Source organism: Mobula hypostoma, chromosome 5 (genome assembly GCF_963921235.1).
Source record: "Mobula hypostoma chromosome 5, sMobHyp1.1, whole genome shotgun sequence".
Taxonomy (NCBI): domain Eukaryota; kingdom Metazoa; phylum Chordata; class Chondrichthyes; order Myliobatiformes; family Myliobatidae; genus Mobula; species Mobula hypostoma.
The window spans coordinates 195,394,903-195,412,568 of NC_086101.1; the positions used below are offsets into that span (position 1 = coordinate 195,394,903).

At 44.5% G+C, this 17,666-nt stretch overlaps 1 protein-coding gene across 1 annotated transcript in view; it reads left to right on the forward strand.

The window, feature by feature from the left end:
• The window catches only part of LOC134346397 (coiled-coil domain-containing protein 152-like), a 110,880-nt gene that overhangs the window by 15,009 nt on the left and 78,205 nt on the right, over window positions 1-17,666 (forward strand). The window lies entirely within an intron of this gene.

The window sequence follows — 17,666 nt, forward strand, 5'->3', positions numbered from 1 at the left end:
AGTTCAATGCAATACATAATAGATAAGTAGAAAAAAATTAATAATAGTAAATAAATAAGTCAGTTCCAGTATATGTATATTGAATAGATTAAAAATTGTGCAAAAAAACCAGAAATAAAATATATTAAAAATAGTGAGGTGTGCTTACAGGTTCAACATCCATTTAGGAATCGGATGGCAGAGGGGAAGAAACTGTTCCTGAATTGCTGAGTGTGTGCCTTCAGGCTTCTGTACCTCCTGCCTGATGGTAACAGTGAGAAAAGGGCATGCCCTGGGTGCTGGAGGTCCTTAATAATGGACGCTGCCTTTCTGAGACACCGCTCCTTGAAGATGTCCTGGGTACTTTGTAGGCTAGTACCCAAGATGGAGCCAACTAAATTTACAACCCTCTGCAGCTTCTTTCGGTCCTGTGCAGTAGCCCCACCCCCCGTACCAGACAGTGATGCAGCCTGTCAGAATGCTCTCCACGGTACATCTATAGAAGTTTTTGAGTGTATAGTCAAGCTCCTAATGAAGTATAGTTGCTGTCTTGCCTTCTTTATAACTGCATCGATATGTTCGGACCAGGTTAGGTCCTCAAAGATCTTGACACCCAGGAATTTGAAACTGCGTACTCTCTCCACTTCTGATCCCTTTATGAGGATTGGTATGTGTTCCTTCGTCTTACCCTTCCCGAAGTCCACAATCAGCTCTTTCGTCTTACTGATGTCAAGTGCCAGGTTGTTGCTGCGACACCACTGCACTAGTTGGCATATCTTGCTCTTGTATGCCCTCTTGTCACCACCTGAGATGCTACCAACAATGGTTATTTATCAGCAAATTTACAGATGGTATCTTAGCTACACCCAGCCATACAGTCATGTATATATAGAGAGCAGAGCAGTGGGCTAAGCACACACCCGAGGTGCACCAGTGTTGGTCGTCAGCGAGGAGGAGATGTTATCACCAATCCACACAGATTGTGGTCTTCCGGTTAGGAAGTCGAGGATCCAATTGCAGAAAGAGGTACAGAGGCCTAATCAATCAGGATTGTGGGAACGATGGTATTAAATGCTGAGCTATAGTCAATGAACAGCATCCTGAGATAGGTGCTTGCATTGTCTAAGTGGTCTAAAGCCGTGTGGAGAGCCATGGAGATTGCATCTGCCATTGACCAAATGCGGCGATAGGCAAATTGCAGTGGATTCAGGTCCTTGCTGAGGCAGGAGTTCAGTTTAGTCATGACCAACCTCTCAAAGCATTTCATCACTGTAGATGTGGTGCTACCGGGCGTTAGTCATTAAGGTAGCTCAAGGGGGGGGTGGGTGGGAGGGTGGGCAAAATTGAAAAGGTGAAGCTGTTATATTTGAATGCACGCAGTATACAGAATAAGGTGGCGCAGTTAATTGGCAGGTATGCTGTTATGGCCATTACTGAGATGTGGCTGAAAGAACATAGTTGGGAGCCTAACATCGAAGAGTACACATTGCATTGAAAGAACAGCCAGGTAGACAGAGGATGGGTTGCCTCTGTTGGTTAAAAAAATGAAATCAAATCCTTAGAAAGAAACAGAACACCTACGGCATAATACAGGACTTTCGGCCCACAATGCTGTTCCAGACATGTACTTATTTTAGAAATTACCTAGGTTTACTCATGGCCCTCTATATTTCTAAGCTCCATGTAGCTATCCAGGAGTCTCTTAAAAGACTCTATCGTTTCCGCCTCCGGCAGCCCATTCCACGCACTCACCACCCTCTGTGTAAAAAAACTTGCCCCTGACGTTTCCTCTGTACCTACTTCCAAGCGCCTTAAAACTGTGCCCTCTCTTGCCTGCCATTTCAGCCCTGGGAAAAAGCCTCTGATTATCCACATGATCAATGCCTCTCATCATCTTATACTCCTCTATCAGGTCACCTCTCATCCTCCGTCGCTCCGAGGAGAAAAGGCTAAGTTCACTCAACCTATTCTCATAGGGCATGCTCCCCAATCCAGGCAACTTCCTTGTAAATCTCCTATGGACCCTTTCTATAGTTACCACATCCTTCCTGTAGTGAGGTGACCAGAACTGAACACAGTACCTCAAGTGGGGTCTCACCAGGGTCCTATAAAGCTGTAACATTACCTCTCGGCTCTTAAACTCAAATCCCACGGTGGATGAAGGCCAATGCACTGTATACCTTCTTAACCATACAGTCAACCTCGGCAGCAGTTTTGAGTGTCCTGTGGACTCGGATCCCAAGATTTCTCTGATCCTCCACACTGCCAAGGGTCTTACCATTAATACTATATTCTGCCATCATATTTGACCTACCAAAATAAATCACCTCACACTTTTCTGGGTTGAACTCCATCTGCCACTTCTCAGCCCAGTTTTGCATCCTATCGATGCCCCGCTGTAACCTCTGACAGCCCCCCACACTATCCACAACACCCCCAACCTTTGTGTCATCAGCAAATTTACGAACCCATCCCTCCATTTCCTCATCCAGGTCATTTATAAAAATCACGAAGAGAAGGGATCCCAGAACAGATCACCGACCTCCATGCAGAATATGACCCAACTACAACCAGTCTTTGCCTTCTGTTGGCAAGCCAATTCTGGATCCACAAAGCAAGGTCCCCTTGGATCCCATACCTGCTTACTTTCTCAATAAGCTTGGCATGGGGTACCTTATCAAATGCCTTGCTAAAATCCATATACACTACATCTGCTGCTCTATCTTCATTAATGTGTTTAGTCACATCCTGAAAAAATTTAATCAGGCTCGTAAGGCACAACCTGCCTTTGACAAAGCCCTGCTGACTATTCCTAATCATATTATGCCTCTCCAAATGTTCATAAATCCTGCCTGTCAGGATCTTCTCCATCAAATTACCAACCATTGAGGTTAGACTCACTGGTCTATAATTTCCTGAGCTATCTCTGCTCTCTTTCTTGAATAAGGGAACAACATCCACAACCCTCCAATCCTCCGGAATCTCTCCCGTCCCCATTGATGATGCAAAGATCATGGCCAGAAGCTCAGCAATCTCCTCCCTCGCTTCCCACAGTAGCCTAGGTTATATCTCGTCCGGTCCCGGTGATCTATCCAACTTGATGCTTTTCAAAAGCTCCAGCACATTCTCTTTCTTAATGTCTATATGCTCAAGCTTTTCAGCCCGCTGTAAGTCATCCCTACAATCGCCAGGGCCTTTCCTGTGGTGAATACTGAAGCAAAGTATTCATTAGGTACCTCTGCTATCTCCTCCGGTTCCATACACACTTTTTCTACTATCACACTTGATTGGTCCTATTCTCTTATGTCTTATCCTCTTGCTCTTCACATACTTGTAGAATGCCTTGGGGTTTTCCTTAATCCTGCCCACCAAGGCGTTCTCATGGTCCCTTCTGGCTTTCCTAATTTCATTCTTAAACTCCTTCCTGCTAGCCTTATAATCTTCTAGGTATCTGTCATTACCTAGTTTTTTGAACCTTTCGTAAGCTTTTCTTCTTGACCAGATTTTCGACAGCGTTTGTGCAGCATGGTTCCTGTACCCTACCATCCTTTCCCTGTCTCATTGGAGCATACCAATGCAGAACATCATGCAAATATCCCTTGGACATTTGCCACATTTTTGACTTACATTTCCCTGAGAACATCTGTTCCCAATTTATATTTCAAGTTCCTGCCTGTTAGCTTCATATTTCCCCTCACTCCAATTAAACACTTTCCTAACGTATCTGTTCCTATCATTCTCCAATGCTATGGTAAAGGAGATAGAATTGTGATCACTATCTCCAAAATGCTCTCCCACTGAGAGACCTGACACCTGACCAGGTTCATTTCCCAATACCAGATCAAGTACAGCCTCTCCTCTTGTAGGCTTATCTTCATATTGTGTCAGGAAACCTTCCAGAACACACCTAATAAACTCCACCCCATCTAAACCCTTTGCTCTAGGAAGATGCAATTCAATATTTGGGAAATTAAAATCTCCCACCACGACAACTCTGTTATAGAACATAGAATAGTGCAGCACAGTACAGGCCCTTCAGCCCACAATGTTGTGCGACCCTCAAACCGTGCCTTCCATATAACCCCCCACCTTAAATTCCTCCAAATACCTGTCCAGTAGTCTCTTAAATTTCACTAGTGTATCTGCCTCCACCACTGACTCAGGTAGTGCATTCCACGCACCAACCACTCTCTGAGTAAAAAACCTTCCTCTGCTATCCCCCTTGAACTTCCCACCCTTTACCTTAAAGCCATGTCGTCTTGTATTGAGCAGTGGTGCCCTGGGGAAGAGGCGCTGGCTATCCACTCTATCTATTCCTCTTAATATCTTGTATACCTGTATCATGTCTCCTCTCATCCTCCTTCTCTCCAAAGAGTAAAGCCCTAGCTCCCTTAATCTCTGATCATAATGCATACTCTCTAAACCAGGCAGCATCCTAATAAATCTCCTCTGTACCCTTTCCACATCCTTCCAATAGTGAGGCATCCAGAACTGTACACAGTACTCCAAGTGTGGCCTAACCAGAGTTTTATAGTGCTGCATCATTACCTCACGACTCTTAACCTCTATCCCTTGATTTATGAAAGCTAACACCCTATAAGCTTTCTTAACTACCCTGTCTACCTGTGAGGCAACTTTCAGGCATCTGTGAACATGTACCCCCAGATTACTCTGCTCCTCCACACTACCAAGTATCCTCCCATTTACTTTGTACTCTGCCTTGGAGTTTGTCCTTCCAAAGTGTACCACCTCTGACTTTCTGAATAAGCCTACAGTGTGGAATCTTTATTACTAAAATCCATGTAGATCACATCTACTGCACTACCCTCATCTATATGCCTGGTCACCTCCTCACTATTACACCTTTCCAAAATCTGTCTCCCTATCTGCTCTTCGATGTCCCTGTTACTATTGGGAGGTCTATAAAAAACACCCAGTAGAGTTATTGACTCCCCTTCCTGTTCCTAACTTCCACCTGCAGAGACTCAGTAGACAATCCCTCCATGACTTCCTCCTTTTCTGCAGCCGTGACACTGTCCCTGATCAACAGTGCCACGTCCCCACCTCTTTTGCCTCCCTCCCTATACTTGCTGAAACATCTAAAACCTGGCACTCTAAGTAACCATTCCTGCCCCTGAGCCTTCCAAATCACTGTAATGGCCACAACATAGTATCTCCAAGTACTGATCCACGCTCTAAGCTCATCGCTTTGTTCATGATGCTTGACATAACATGACATATGATCAGAAGATATAGAATCCATGTGAGTAGAGTTAAATTGCAAAGGTAAAAAGATGCAGATGGGAGATATATACAGGGCCCTGAATAGCAGCAAGGATATGGGGTACAAATTAGAACATGAGATAGAAAATGCATGTCAAAAGGGCAGTGTTACGATAGTCATGGGGATTTCAATATCAGAACCAGGTTTATTAACATGGCATGTGATGTGAAATTAGTTAACTTAGCAGCAGCAGCAGTTCAATACAATACATAATATAGAAGGAAAAAAACCATAATAAATCAATCAATCAATTACAGTATACGTGTATTGAATAGTATAAAAATCATGCAAAAACAGAAATACTGTATATATTAAAAAAAAGTGAGGTGGTGTCCAAGGGTTCAATGTCCATTTAGGAATCGGATGGCAGACTCTATAGATCTATACTGACAGTATATAGTAAACCCGTTGATCTGAATCGCTGCATCTGGTACGGAAGGGGTTAACCAGAATTCCATGAAAAAAAGAACACACGTGGTCCTAATGTCCCTCAGATTCAGCACCCTAGCTCTGAGATCATCGATTTTATTCACCAGAGACTGCACGTAGAGGAGATCAGGAAAACCAGGTTGCATGACCCCAAGAGAGGAAATTTGTAGAATGCCTGCAGGATGACTTTTGAGAGCAGCTTATGATTGAACTCTTTAGGGAAAAGGCAGTTCTGGATCGGGTGTTGCATAATGAATCAAATTTGATTAGGGAGCTCAAGGTAAAGGAACCTGAAGAGGTAGTGATCATTATATGATAGAATTCACCCTGCAGTTTGAGAGGGAAATGGTAAAGTCAGATTTATCAGTATTACGGTGGAGTAAAGAGAATTACAGAGGCATGAGAGAGGAGCTGGCCAAAGTTGATTGGAAGGGTTGATCAGAATCAGGGTTAATACCACCGGTATATGTTGTGAAACTTGTTGTTATATGGCAGCAGTACATCACAATACATAATAAAAACTGTGAATTACAGTAAGTATATATATAATAGTTGAAATTAAAATAAATACTGCATAAAAATTGAAGAAGAAGAAGAAAGCCCTTAACTCGAAGTGGAGTCATCAGGACAGGCTTTCTTATTTTTACAAGGCCGAGTTGCTAGCTCAACACTCAACCCAGTACGGATGGAAAACTTGCAAGGGAGTCGGCTGGATTCGAACTCAGGAGCCTTCACTCCAAAGTCCAGTGCTGATGCCACCGTGCCACCAGCCGGCTGCATAAAAATTAGTGAGGTAGTATTCATGGGTTCAATGTCCAATCTGATGGCAGAGGGGAAGAAGCTATTCCTGAATTGTTGAGTGTGTGCCTTCAGGCTCCTGCACCTCCTTCCTGATAGTAGCAATGAGAAGAGGGCACCTTCTGGGTGATGGGGGTCCTTAATGATGGATGCTGTCTTTTTGAGGTATCACTCCTTGAAGATGTCCTGAATGGTATGGAGGTTAATGCCCATAATGAAGCTGACTGAGTTCACAACTATCCTGAGCAGTAGCTCCCCCCACCCCCCACAACCTATATCAGATGGTGTTGCAGCCAGATAGAATGCTCCCCAGCAGATATTTGTAGAAATTTGCAAGTGTCATTGGTGACATACCAACCCTCCTAATAAAATATAACTACTCTTGTGCCTTCTTTGTAACTGCATCAATCCGCAGAGGTAGTGGCACCCAGCAACTTGAAATTGCTCTTTCCACTTCTGACCCCTCTATGAGGACTGGTGGGTGTTCCCTTGACTTACCCTTTCTGAAGTCCATAATCAGTTCTTTGGTCTTACTGGTACAGAGTGCAAGGTTGTTGCTGTGACACCACTAGCTGATATATCTCACTCCTGCATGCCTTCTTTCACCATCTGAAATTCTGCCAACAATAGTTGTGTCATCAGCAAATTTACAGATGGCATTTGAGCTGTGCCTAGCCACAGTCATGGGTGTAGTAGAGATGACAGCAGAACAGCAATGGCTGGAGTTTCTGAGAGCCATGTGGAATTCTGGGAGCGGGAGAGATACATCACAAAGAAGAAGTATTGTAAAGGGAGGATGAGGCAATTGTGGCTGACAAAAGGGAAGTCAAGGACAGCATAAAAGTAAAAAGAGGGCATATATTATAGCAAAAATTAGTGGGAAGTTAGAGGACTGGGAAACTTTTAAAAGTGAGCAGAAGGCAACAAAAAGCCATAAAGAGAAGAAAGATGAAGATAAGCTAGTCACTAATATCAAAGAGGATACAAAGGGTTTTTCAGATATACAAAGAATAAAGGAGGCAAGGCTGGACCTCTGGAAAGTGACCCTGCAGAGTTAGTAAGGGGGACAAAGAAATGGCGGGTGAATTTAATAAATATTTTGTGTCCACTGTGGAAGACACTGGCAGCATGCCAGAAATTCAAGTGTCAGGGGACGAAAGTGAGTGAAGTTACTATTACTAAGGAGAAGCTGCTTGAGAAGCTGAAAGGTCTGTAGGTAGATAAGTCACATGGACCAGATGGACTTCTCCGTAGGGTTCTGTAAGAGGTAGCTGAAAAGTCTTTGGAGGCATTAGTACTAATCTTTGAAGAATCACTAGATTCTGGAATGGAAAATTACAAATGTCAGACCGCCCTTTAAGAAGAGAGGAAGGCAGGAAAAAAGATAATTATGGATACAAGAGGTACTGCAGATGCTGGATGCTGGAAATCTAGAGCTCAGCAGGTCAGGCAGCACCCAGTAAACAGTTGACATTTTGGGCTGAGACCCTTCACGTTGACTTGGGGAAATTATACGTCAGATAGCCTGACTTAAGTGGTTGAGAAGATGTTGGAGTTCATCATTAGGGATGACATTTCAAGGTCCTTGGAGGCACATGATAAAATAGGCCAAAGTTAGCATGGTTTCCTTGAGGGGAAATCTTGCCTGACAAATTTTATAGAATTCTTTGAGGAAGTAACAAGTAGGATGGGCAAAGTAGAATCAGTTGATGTTGTGTTCTTGTATTTTCAGAAGGCCTTTGACAAGGTGCTACACATGAGGCTGCTTAACAAGATTAAAGCCCCATGGTATTACAAGAAAGATACATGCACGGATAGAAAATTGGCGGTTATTTATTGCTTATTTATTTATTTTTGTATTGTATTTGCACAGTATGTTACCTTCTGCGCACTGGTTGGTTGTCCGTCTTTGTCATGTACGGTTTTTCCGTGATTTTATTGTGTTCCTTTGTATGTACTGTGAATGCCTGAGTAGTATATAGTGACATATATGTACTTGAATAATAAATTTACTTTGAACTTTTGAACTTTGGCAGGAGGCAAAGAGTAGGATTAAAGGGAGCCTTTTCTGGTTGGTTGTTGATGACTAGTGGTGTTCGACAGGTGTTGGTGTTGAGAATGCTTTCCTTCAAGTTATATGCCAATGATTTTGATGACGGAATTGATTGCTTTGTAGCCATGGTTATGGATGATATGAAAATAGTTGAGGTGGCAGGCAGGGACTATGCAGAAGGACTTAGACAGATTAGGAGAATGGACAAAGAAGAGGCAGATGGAATATAGTGAAGAGAAGTTTTGTGGTTATGCATTTTAGTAGAAGGAATAAAGATTTTCCAAATGGGGAGAACATTTTAAAAATCAGAGGTATGAAGGGACTTGGGAGTCCCTATTGGCTAACTTGAAGATTGAGTCAGTGGTGAGGAAGGCAAATGCAATGTTAGCATTCACTTCAAGAGGACTAGAACATAAGAGCAAAGATCTAATGCTGAGAGAGATCTCAGGCATTGGTCAGACCAGTTTTGGGTCCCTTATCTAAGAAAATATGTACTGGTGTTGGAGAGGTCAGAGGAGGTTCACGAGAATTATTCTGGGATTGAAAGAGTTAACGTATAAGGAGAATTTGATGGATCTGGGCCTGTATTCACTGGAGTTTAGAAGAATGAAAGGGATAGCTCATCCTCTACCGTACGATTCCTAAATGGGCACTGAACCCATGAACACTATCTCACTTTTTAAATTATTATTTCTGTTTTTGTACCATTTTTAATTTAACTATTAATGTTCATATATAGATATACTTACTGTAATTGATTTACTTATTTAACTTGTTCCCTATATTATGTATTGCATTGTACAAGGGGTGATTGATAAGTTTGTGGCCTAAGGTAGAAGGAGTCAATTTTAGAAAACCTAGCACATTTATTTTTCAACATAGTCCCCTCCTACATTTACACACTTAGTCCAGCAGTCGTGGAGCATACGGATCTTGGACCTCCAGAAAATGTCCACAGCAGGGGGGATTGATAAGTTTGTGGCCCAAGGCAGAAGGAGATGCACATGCAGTTCAACTCTTTGAGTGATTATGCAGAAATTTTTAAGTTAATAACTCATCAGGGGTGATTGATATGTTCGTGGCCTAAGGTAGAAGGAGATGAATTATTAACTTCAAACTTTCTGCATAATCACTCAAAGAGTTGACCTGTAAGTGCATGTAACGAGAGATGTATAACTCATCTGGTTCTGCAGCTTTCTGATCAGGACTGGAGCTTGTTGATTAGAACTGAGGGCATGATTGTGTTGAATGCTGAGCTGTAATCAATAACCGTCATCCTGATGTAGCTAATGCTTTTGTCCAGGGGATCCAAGGCTGAGTGGAGAGCCAGTGAGATTGTATGCACCGTAGACCTATTGTGGCAATAGGCGTATTGTAGTGGGTCCAGCTTCTTTCTTTGACAGGAGTTGTTTCTGGCAATGACCAAACTCTCAAAGCACTTCATCAAAGTGGATGTGAGTGTAACTGGAGAATTGTTTGTGAGACTGTACACCCTGCTCCTCTTGGTATGATTGTCATCCTTTTGAAGCAGGTGGGAACTGCCAATAGCAACAGTGAGGGATTTAAGATGCCTTTGAAAACTTGGCATGGGTTTTCAGAGCCCTACCAGCTACATCTTCAGGGCCTGAGCATGCGGGGGTTCACCCTCTTGAAAGATGTTCTGACATTGGTCTCCAAGACAGAGATCCCAGGGTCACCAGATGCAGTTTAATTCTCCCTTTCGAAGCATGCATAAAAGATGTTGTTCTCATCTGGGAGTGAAGCATCACATCCATTCATGATGTGATGATGAATGTAAACCCTGGATAAAGGCCTGAACTCCAGGTCTTGAACGCCAGACTCACCGATGATGGGACCTGGGAACCAAACTCCTGTCTTGACAATGATGGAACCCCAAATGTCCTCACCAGTCTCTCTGTCATTTAATTCCCCCACATCTCTGTTGCTGTGACCACAAGAGATTTTAGCAGAATTAGACCATTCAACCCATTGAGTCTGCTCCGCCATTTCATCATGGCTGATTCATTTTCCTTCTCAACCCATTACTTACCTTTTCCCCGTAACCTTTCACGTCCTGTCTAATCAAGAACCTATCAACCTCAGCCTTAAATATACTGTGATAAACCATATATATGTTGTAACTGAGTTACCTGTCTGGACACGCCCCTCTGCTGACTGCCCCGTGGCTCCTCCCACAGAATTCTGTATAAAGGTGTTTCGCCTTGTCCTTCCCCTCAGTCCGGGTGCAGACACGCAGCATGGAGGTCGTATTGTACAGCGAATAAAAGCCTTTCAGTATTTTACCCAACCTCAGTCTTTTGGAGTTATTGAAGGTGCTTCAATTTTATTCGCTGTACATTTTAAAGCATGGAACATACACTGAGACCCGACAAGTTAGACCTAAATCCGCAAACGCCTGAACCTGGAAACGCTTTCGAACTCTGGCTGGCCTGCTTCGAAGTGTACCTAGAGGAGATTAAAACGACTGACCCCGTAGCGAAGCGCAGAGTTCTACTTTTCAGGGTCAGTTCACAGGTCTATTCGCTGATCAGAGACCAGCTGAGCTACGATGGCGCGATGAACGCCCCAAAAGACAATACCTGCCGCCGATAAACAGCGTCTATTCTTGGCACCGCTTCGCGACACGGCAGCAATGGCCCGGGGAATCAAGTGCTGAGTTCGTCCAGGCCCTACGGACACTCGTGCGAGCATGCAATTGCCAGGAGCTGACGGCGGTGCAGCATGCAGAGCTCCTAGTGAGAGACGCCTTCATCATGGGGACCAGGTCAGTGTATGTGCGCCAGCGGCTGTTGGAAAAAGCCGATCTTACGTTTAGTTCGGCGATCAAACTGGCCGACACGCTGGAGGCTGCTCTGCATAACTCTGAGGCTCTCCAGGCACACGAACCCCCAATGGTCTCGTGGGCGCCGCAGACCCCTCAACCCGCTGGCGAATCGACCTTGGCTGCCGCCAGTCACAAGTCTCCGCAACCCACCGGTGAATCGATCACGGCTGAGAGGGGGAATGTGGTGGATTTGACCGGGGGCGGGCCTTGTCTGCATAGTTAGAGACCCATTGGGCGTAATATGAAAAGAAGCCCAGGCACCTTTTGAGGGCTCTGAGGGTGTTGGGAAGAGGGAGTTCCAACAGGGGGCGCATACGGTTGGGGTCAGGGCCAATGACTCCATTCTCCACAACACACCCAAGGATAGCAAGTTAGGTGGTCCTGAATACACACTTGTTCTTGTTATAGGTGAGATTGAAAGCTTTGGCCGCTTGGGGAAATTTTTGGAGGTTGTTGTCGTGATCCTGCCGGTCGTGACCACAGATGGTGATGTTATCCAGATATGGGAACGTGGCCTTCTTGAAGAATGGAAGGACACTTTTATGCTGTCTTTGACTTCCTTTGTCAGCCACATTTGCCTCATCCTCCCTTTAGAATGCTTCATCTTTGGTATACATTTACCTTGCTCCCAGAATTTTGAATTACTCCAAGAAACTCTAGCCACTGCTGTTCCACCATCATCCATGCTAGTGTCCCCTTCAAATGAACTTTGGCCAGCTCCTCTCTAAAATTCCCTTTACTCTACTGTATACTAATACATCTGACTTTAGCTTCTCCATCTCAAATTACAGGGTGAAGTCTATCATTTTATGATCACATCCTCCTAAGAATCCTTTACCTTAAACTCCCTGAACAAACCTGGTTCACTACACAATACCCAGTCTAGAAAAGCAAATCCACTAGTGGGCTCAAGCACAATCTACTCTAAAAAATATCTCATTGGCATTCCACAAGTTCCCTCTCTTGGGATCCAAAATCATCACCAATCTGTTTTTCCCAATCTACCTGGATATTGATATCTCCATGACTGTTGTATTATTTTGGTGGGAACCGAACTGAAGAGACAGAGGAAGAGATGGTTGGCTCACAAATAGAGGAAGCTTGGAGACAGTGCAAGAGGGAGGAGGATAGGCAGGTGATAGAGAAGGGACGTGCACAGACCGATGATTTGAGATGTGTCTATTTTAACGCGAGGAGTATAATGAACAAAGCGGATGAGCTGAGGGTGTGGATCAGTATTTGGAGCTATGATGTTGTGGCCATTACAGGGAATCGGATGGCTCAGGGGCCAGAATGGTTACTTCGAGTGACAGGTTTTAGATGTTTCAGAAAGGAGAGGGAGGGAGGCAAAAGAGGTGGGGGCATGGCACTGTTGATCAGAGATAGTGTCACGGCTGCGGAAAGGAGGAAGTCATGGAGAGATTGTCTACTGAGTATCTGTGGGTGGAAGTTAGGAATAGGAAGGGGTCAATAACTCAATTGGGTGTTTTTTATAGACCACCCAATAATGACGGGGATATTGAGGAGCAGATAGGGAGACAGATTCTGGGAAGGTGTAATAATAACAATGTTGTGGTGGGAGATTTTAATTTCCCAAATATTGATTGGCATCTCCCTAGAGTGAGGGGTTTAGATGGGGTGGAATTTGTTAGGTGTGTTCAGGAAGGTTTCTTGACACAATATGTAGATAAGCCTACAAGAAGAGAGGCTGTACTCGATCTGGTATTGGGAAATGAACCTGGTCAGGTGTTGGATCTCTCAGTGGGAGAGCATTTTGGAGATAGAGAACATAATTCTGTCTCCTTTATCATGGCATTGGAGAGGGATAGGAAAAGACAAATTAGGGAAGTGTTTAATTGGAGTAAGGGCAAATATGAGGCTATCAGGAAGGAACTTGGAAACATAAATCGGGAACAGATGTTCTCAGGGAAATGTACAGAAGAAATGTGGCAAATGTTCAGGGGATATTTGCTGGAGTTCTGCTTAGGTACGTTCCAATGAGACAGGGAAAGGATGGAAGGGTACAGGGACTGTGGTGTACAAAGGCTATTGATAAGCGAGTTAAGAAGAAAAGAAAAGCTTACAAAAGGTTCAAAAAACTAGGTAATGATAGAGATATAGATTATAAGGCTGGCAGGAGGGAGCTTAAGAATGAAATTAGGAGAGCCAGAGGGGTCCGTGAGAAGGCTTTGGCAGACAGGGTTAAGGAAGATCTCAAGTTATTTTACAAGTATGTGAAGAGCAAGAGGTTAAGACATGAGAGAATATGACTAATCAAGTGTGACAGTGGAAAAGTATGTATGGAGCCAGAGGACATAGTATAAGTACTTAATGAATACTTGGCTTCAGTATTCACTACAGAAAAGGATCTTGGCAATTGTAGGGATAACTTACAGTGGACTGAAAAGCTTGAGCATGTAGATATTAAAAAAGAGGGTGTGCTGGAGCTTTTGGAAAGTATCAAGTTGGACAAGTCACCGGGACTGGACGAGATGTACTCCAGGCTACTGTGGGAGGCGAGGGAGGAGATTGCTGAGCCTCTGGTAGTGATCTTTGCGTTACCAATGGGGACGGAAGAGGTTCCAGAGGATTGGAGGGTTGGGGATGTTGTTCCATTATTCCAGAAAGGGAGTAGAGATAGCCCAGGAAATTATAGACCAGTGAGTCTTACTTCAGTGGTTGGCCAGTTCATGGAGAAGGTCCTGAGAAGCAGGATTTATGAACATTTGGAGAGGCATAATATGATTAGAAATAGTCAACATGGCTTTGTCAAAGGCAGGTCATGCCTTACGAGCCTGATTGAAATTTTTGAGGATGTGACTAAACACATTGATGAGGGTAGAGCAGTAGATGTAGTGTATATGGATTTCAGCAAGGGGTTTGATAAGGTACCCCATAAAAGGCTTATTGAGAAAGTAAGGAGGCATGGGATCCAAGGGGACCTTGCTTTGTGCCCACATGGAAGGCAAAGAGTCGTTGTAGCCGGGTCATATTCTGCATGTAGATTGGTGACCAGTGGTGTGCCTCAGGAATTTGTTCTGGGACCCCTACTCTTCGTGATTTTTATAAATGATGTGGATGAGGAATTGGATGGGTTAGTAAATTTGCTGATGACACAAAGGTTGGGGGTGTTGTGGATAGTGTGGAGGGCTGTGAGAGGTTACAGCAGGACATTGATAAACTGGGCTGAGAAGTGGCAGATGGAGCTCAACCCAGATAAGTGTGAAGTGGTTGATTTTGGTAGGTCAAATTGATCGCAGAATATAGTATTGATGGTAAGACTCATGGTAGCGTAGAGGATCAGAGGGATCTTGGGGTCCGAGTCCATAAGACACTCAAAGCTGCTGCGCAGGTTGTCTCTGTGGATAAGAAGGCATATGGTGTATTGGCCTTTATCAATCGTGGGATTGAGTTTAGGAGCTGAGAGGTAATGTTGCAGCTATATAGGACCCCAGTCAGACCCCACTTAGAGTACTCAGTTCTGACTACAGGAAGGATGTGGAAGCCATAGAAAGGGTGCAAAGGAGAATTGCAAGAATGTTGCCTGGATTGGGGAGCATGCCTTATGAGAATAGGTTGAGTGAACTCCGTCTTTTCTCCTTGGAGAGACGGAGGATGAGAGGTGACTTGATAGAGGTGTATAAGATGATGAGAGGCATTGATCATGTGGATAGAGGATTTTTCGCAGGGCTGAAATGGCTAGCACAAGAAGAGACAGTTTTAAGGTGCTTGGAAGCAGGTAGAGAGAAGTTGTCAGGGGTAAGTTTTTTACACAGAGAGTGGTGAGTGTGTGGAATGGGCTGCCAGCGACGGCGGATAAGATAGAATCTTTTAAGAGACTCCTTGATAGTTGCATGGAGCTTAGAAAAATAGAGGGCTTAGGTAATTTCTCAGGTAAGGACATGTTCGGCACAGCTTTGTGGGCTGAAGGGCCTGTATTGTGCCATAGGGTTTCTATGTTTCTATTTCCCTTTTGTAATTTGTAGCCCACAGTCACCGCTCCCTAGCATACTCCTGGCTAACGTTCAGTCCCTGGATAACAAGCTTTGTGAACTGAGAGCCAGAATCTCCTATCAGCGGGAAACAAAGGAGTGCAATGTTTTGTGCTTCGTGGAGACCTGGCTGACGGAGGAGATACCGGATCATTCCATCGAGCCCTCTGGGTTCTCCCTGTTCTGGGCAGACAGGTTGAGGAACCTCTCTGGGAAGAGTAAAGGAGGAGGGGTGTGCTTTATGGTCCACAATGCTTGGTGCGACCCCCAGAATGTGCATGCCCTCAAATCCTTTTGTTCCCCTGATCTGGAATACCTGGTGCGGTTGTGCAGACCTTTCTGGCTGCCTTGGGAGTTCACGGCTGTTATCATCACATAGTCCGTGAGCCAGGACCCCAAATTTGGGCCACCGGTACCATCTGGGGGAATAATTCTTATTGTGATTTTTGGCAAAGTATACACCCCTAGTGCTAGAAAATATGTGTATGGCATTGCAGTGGTGGTAGCTTTCTTGCCTGCAAGAAGAACCTGGTGTGGACACTTGCAAGGCAAACAGATCCAGAGAATCAGATAATCCCAAGCTGGACTAGTTTTAATATCAGCACCAGGGACCAAGAACCAATCTCACAAGATATTGTTGGGTATCTGCCAACCATCAATTCACCAGCCACAGAGTTGACCACAGTATTTGAAATCCTAAACCAATCAGAGCTAATCAGGAAGGAACTTCATCTAGAAACAAATGTGGTAGTCATGGATCAAGCACTCTATGCAAAAGCCACTGAAGTTGCATGGAAGCACAAAAAGTGCTTCTCCAACATTCTTCTCAGATCAGGACATTCCATACCATATGTAATGCCTTAGCCATCCTAGGAAAGTGATTTCAGGATGCTGGTCTGAAGGGCGTGTGCATCGAGGCTGGAATCATCGCAGAGGGGTCCATCAATGGAGTCCTTGATGGTAAACACTACAACCGTGGTGTCAGGGTCCACAAGTATATCTATGAAGCACTGATGAGACTCGCATGGGCAGAGTTCACACCATGGGTTGAGGACAACGTTCCAGAGAGGAGTGGGATGATCAAATCATTCTTAGACCATGTGAACGACATAGCCAGTGACTTGAACCAACAGAAGATGAACAATCTGCTGCAAAGTCCACTCTTAGCTGAGCTGATAACCCTGTGGACAGACTTTCTGGAACACCTCCATCACAACAATGGAGAGCTATCCACATTCTGGATATCATACATTGACATGGTAGAGAACATAGTACTTGGGCTTCTATGTGTCTCTCGTGAGGGGACTGGGAGTTGCACCTCCATGCTATAAGAACCATGACCCCATGGTGCTTTGCCGATGGTAAGATGAATTATGCCAGCTACCTGTCCCCTTACTTTGCTCAGATGATGAACCTCCCAGAGAAGAATCCTTCTGTGTATGAGGCCTTCACGACAGGCCAATTCTCAGTGCAGCTGTCAAGTAACAACCCCTTTGGGCCGATTCCTGTGTACCAGGCTATTGGAAACACAGTGAACAAAGACACACACAGAATCCTGGAGGCACATCACGGTTCAGCCTGAATGCTGGAGCTATCAAGTGTTACTACATAACAGCTGAGCACCACAGTGCATTCCTGGGACAGTTAAGGGAGATGGTGCAAGGCAACAAATCAGAGCTTTGTCATCTGGAGCTACAGCGGCCAAGAATCCAGAAAGGTGAGGAAGCAGTTTCAGCAGTGGTTAGCCTCGTACATGAATGGGTCAACCCATTTGCAGAGAAGCAGGACCTCATTAGCATCTCTACGGCAAAGGCAGCCCCCAAGGACATTGCCTCCGACCTGATGAAGGCATATGAGATTGGTGAGCAATGCTATGCAACCTTCAAGGGTGAGAGACTAGAGGAAGACCCATCAGCAAAGAAATTCCATGACCCAATGAAAACCAACCAGCTGAAAATATTCAGTGATATGTGTAAGAAGAGAAATGAAATCAAATGGGAGGGTGATCATTTTGAAAGCAGACGGGTCTTTGTTTGGACGCATCACAGTGATGGCACAAGGGCGCAGTCTACGTATGGAGGATATCCTTTCTCATCCCCTTGGACCATTGCCCTGGGCCCTGTCCACACCAGAGGGATTGCTGAGAAAGAAAAATAAAGCTACTTTAGCCACAACCTTGCAGGAAAAATGTAGCAGTAGAAGAGAAACTCCCAGGAAACTCTGCTACATTGGTTGATGGAATGAACTTGGTCCAAAGAGTGAAAGGTGATCAAGTTACTTTCAGAG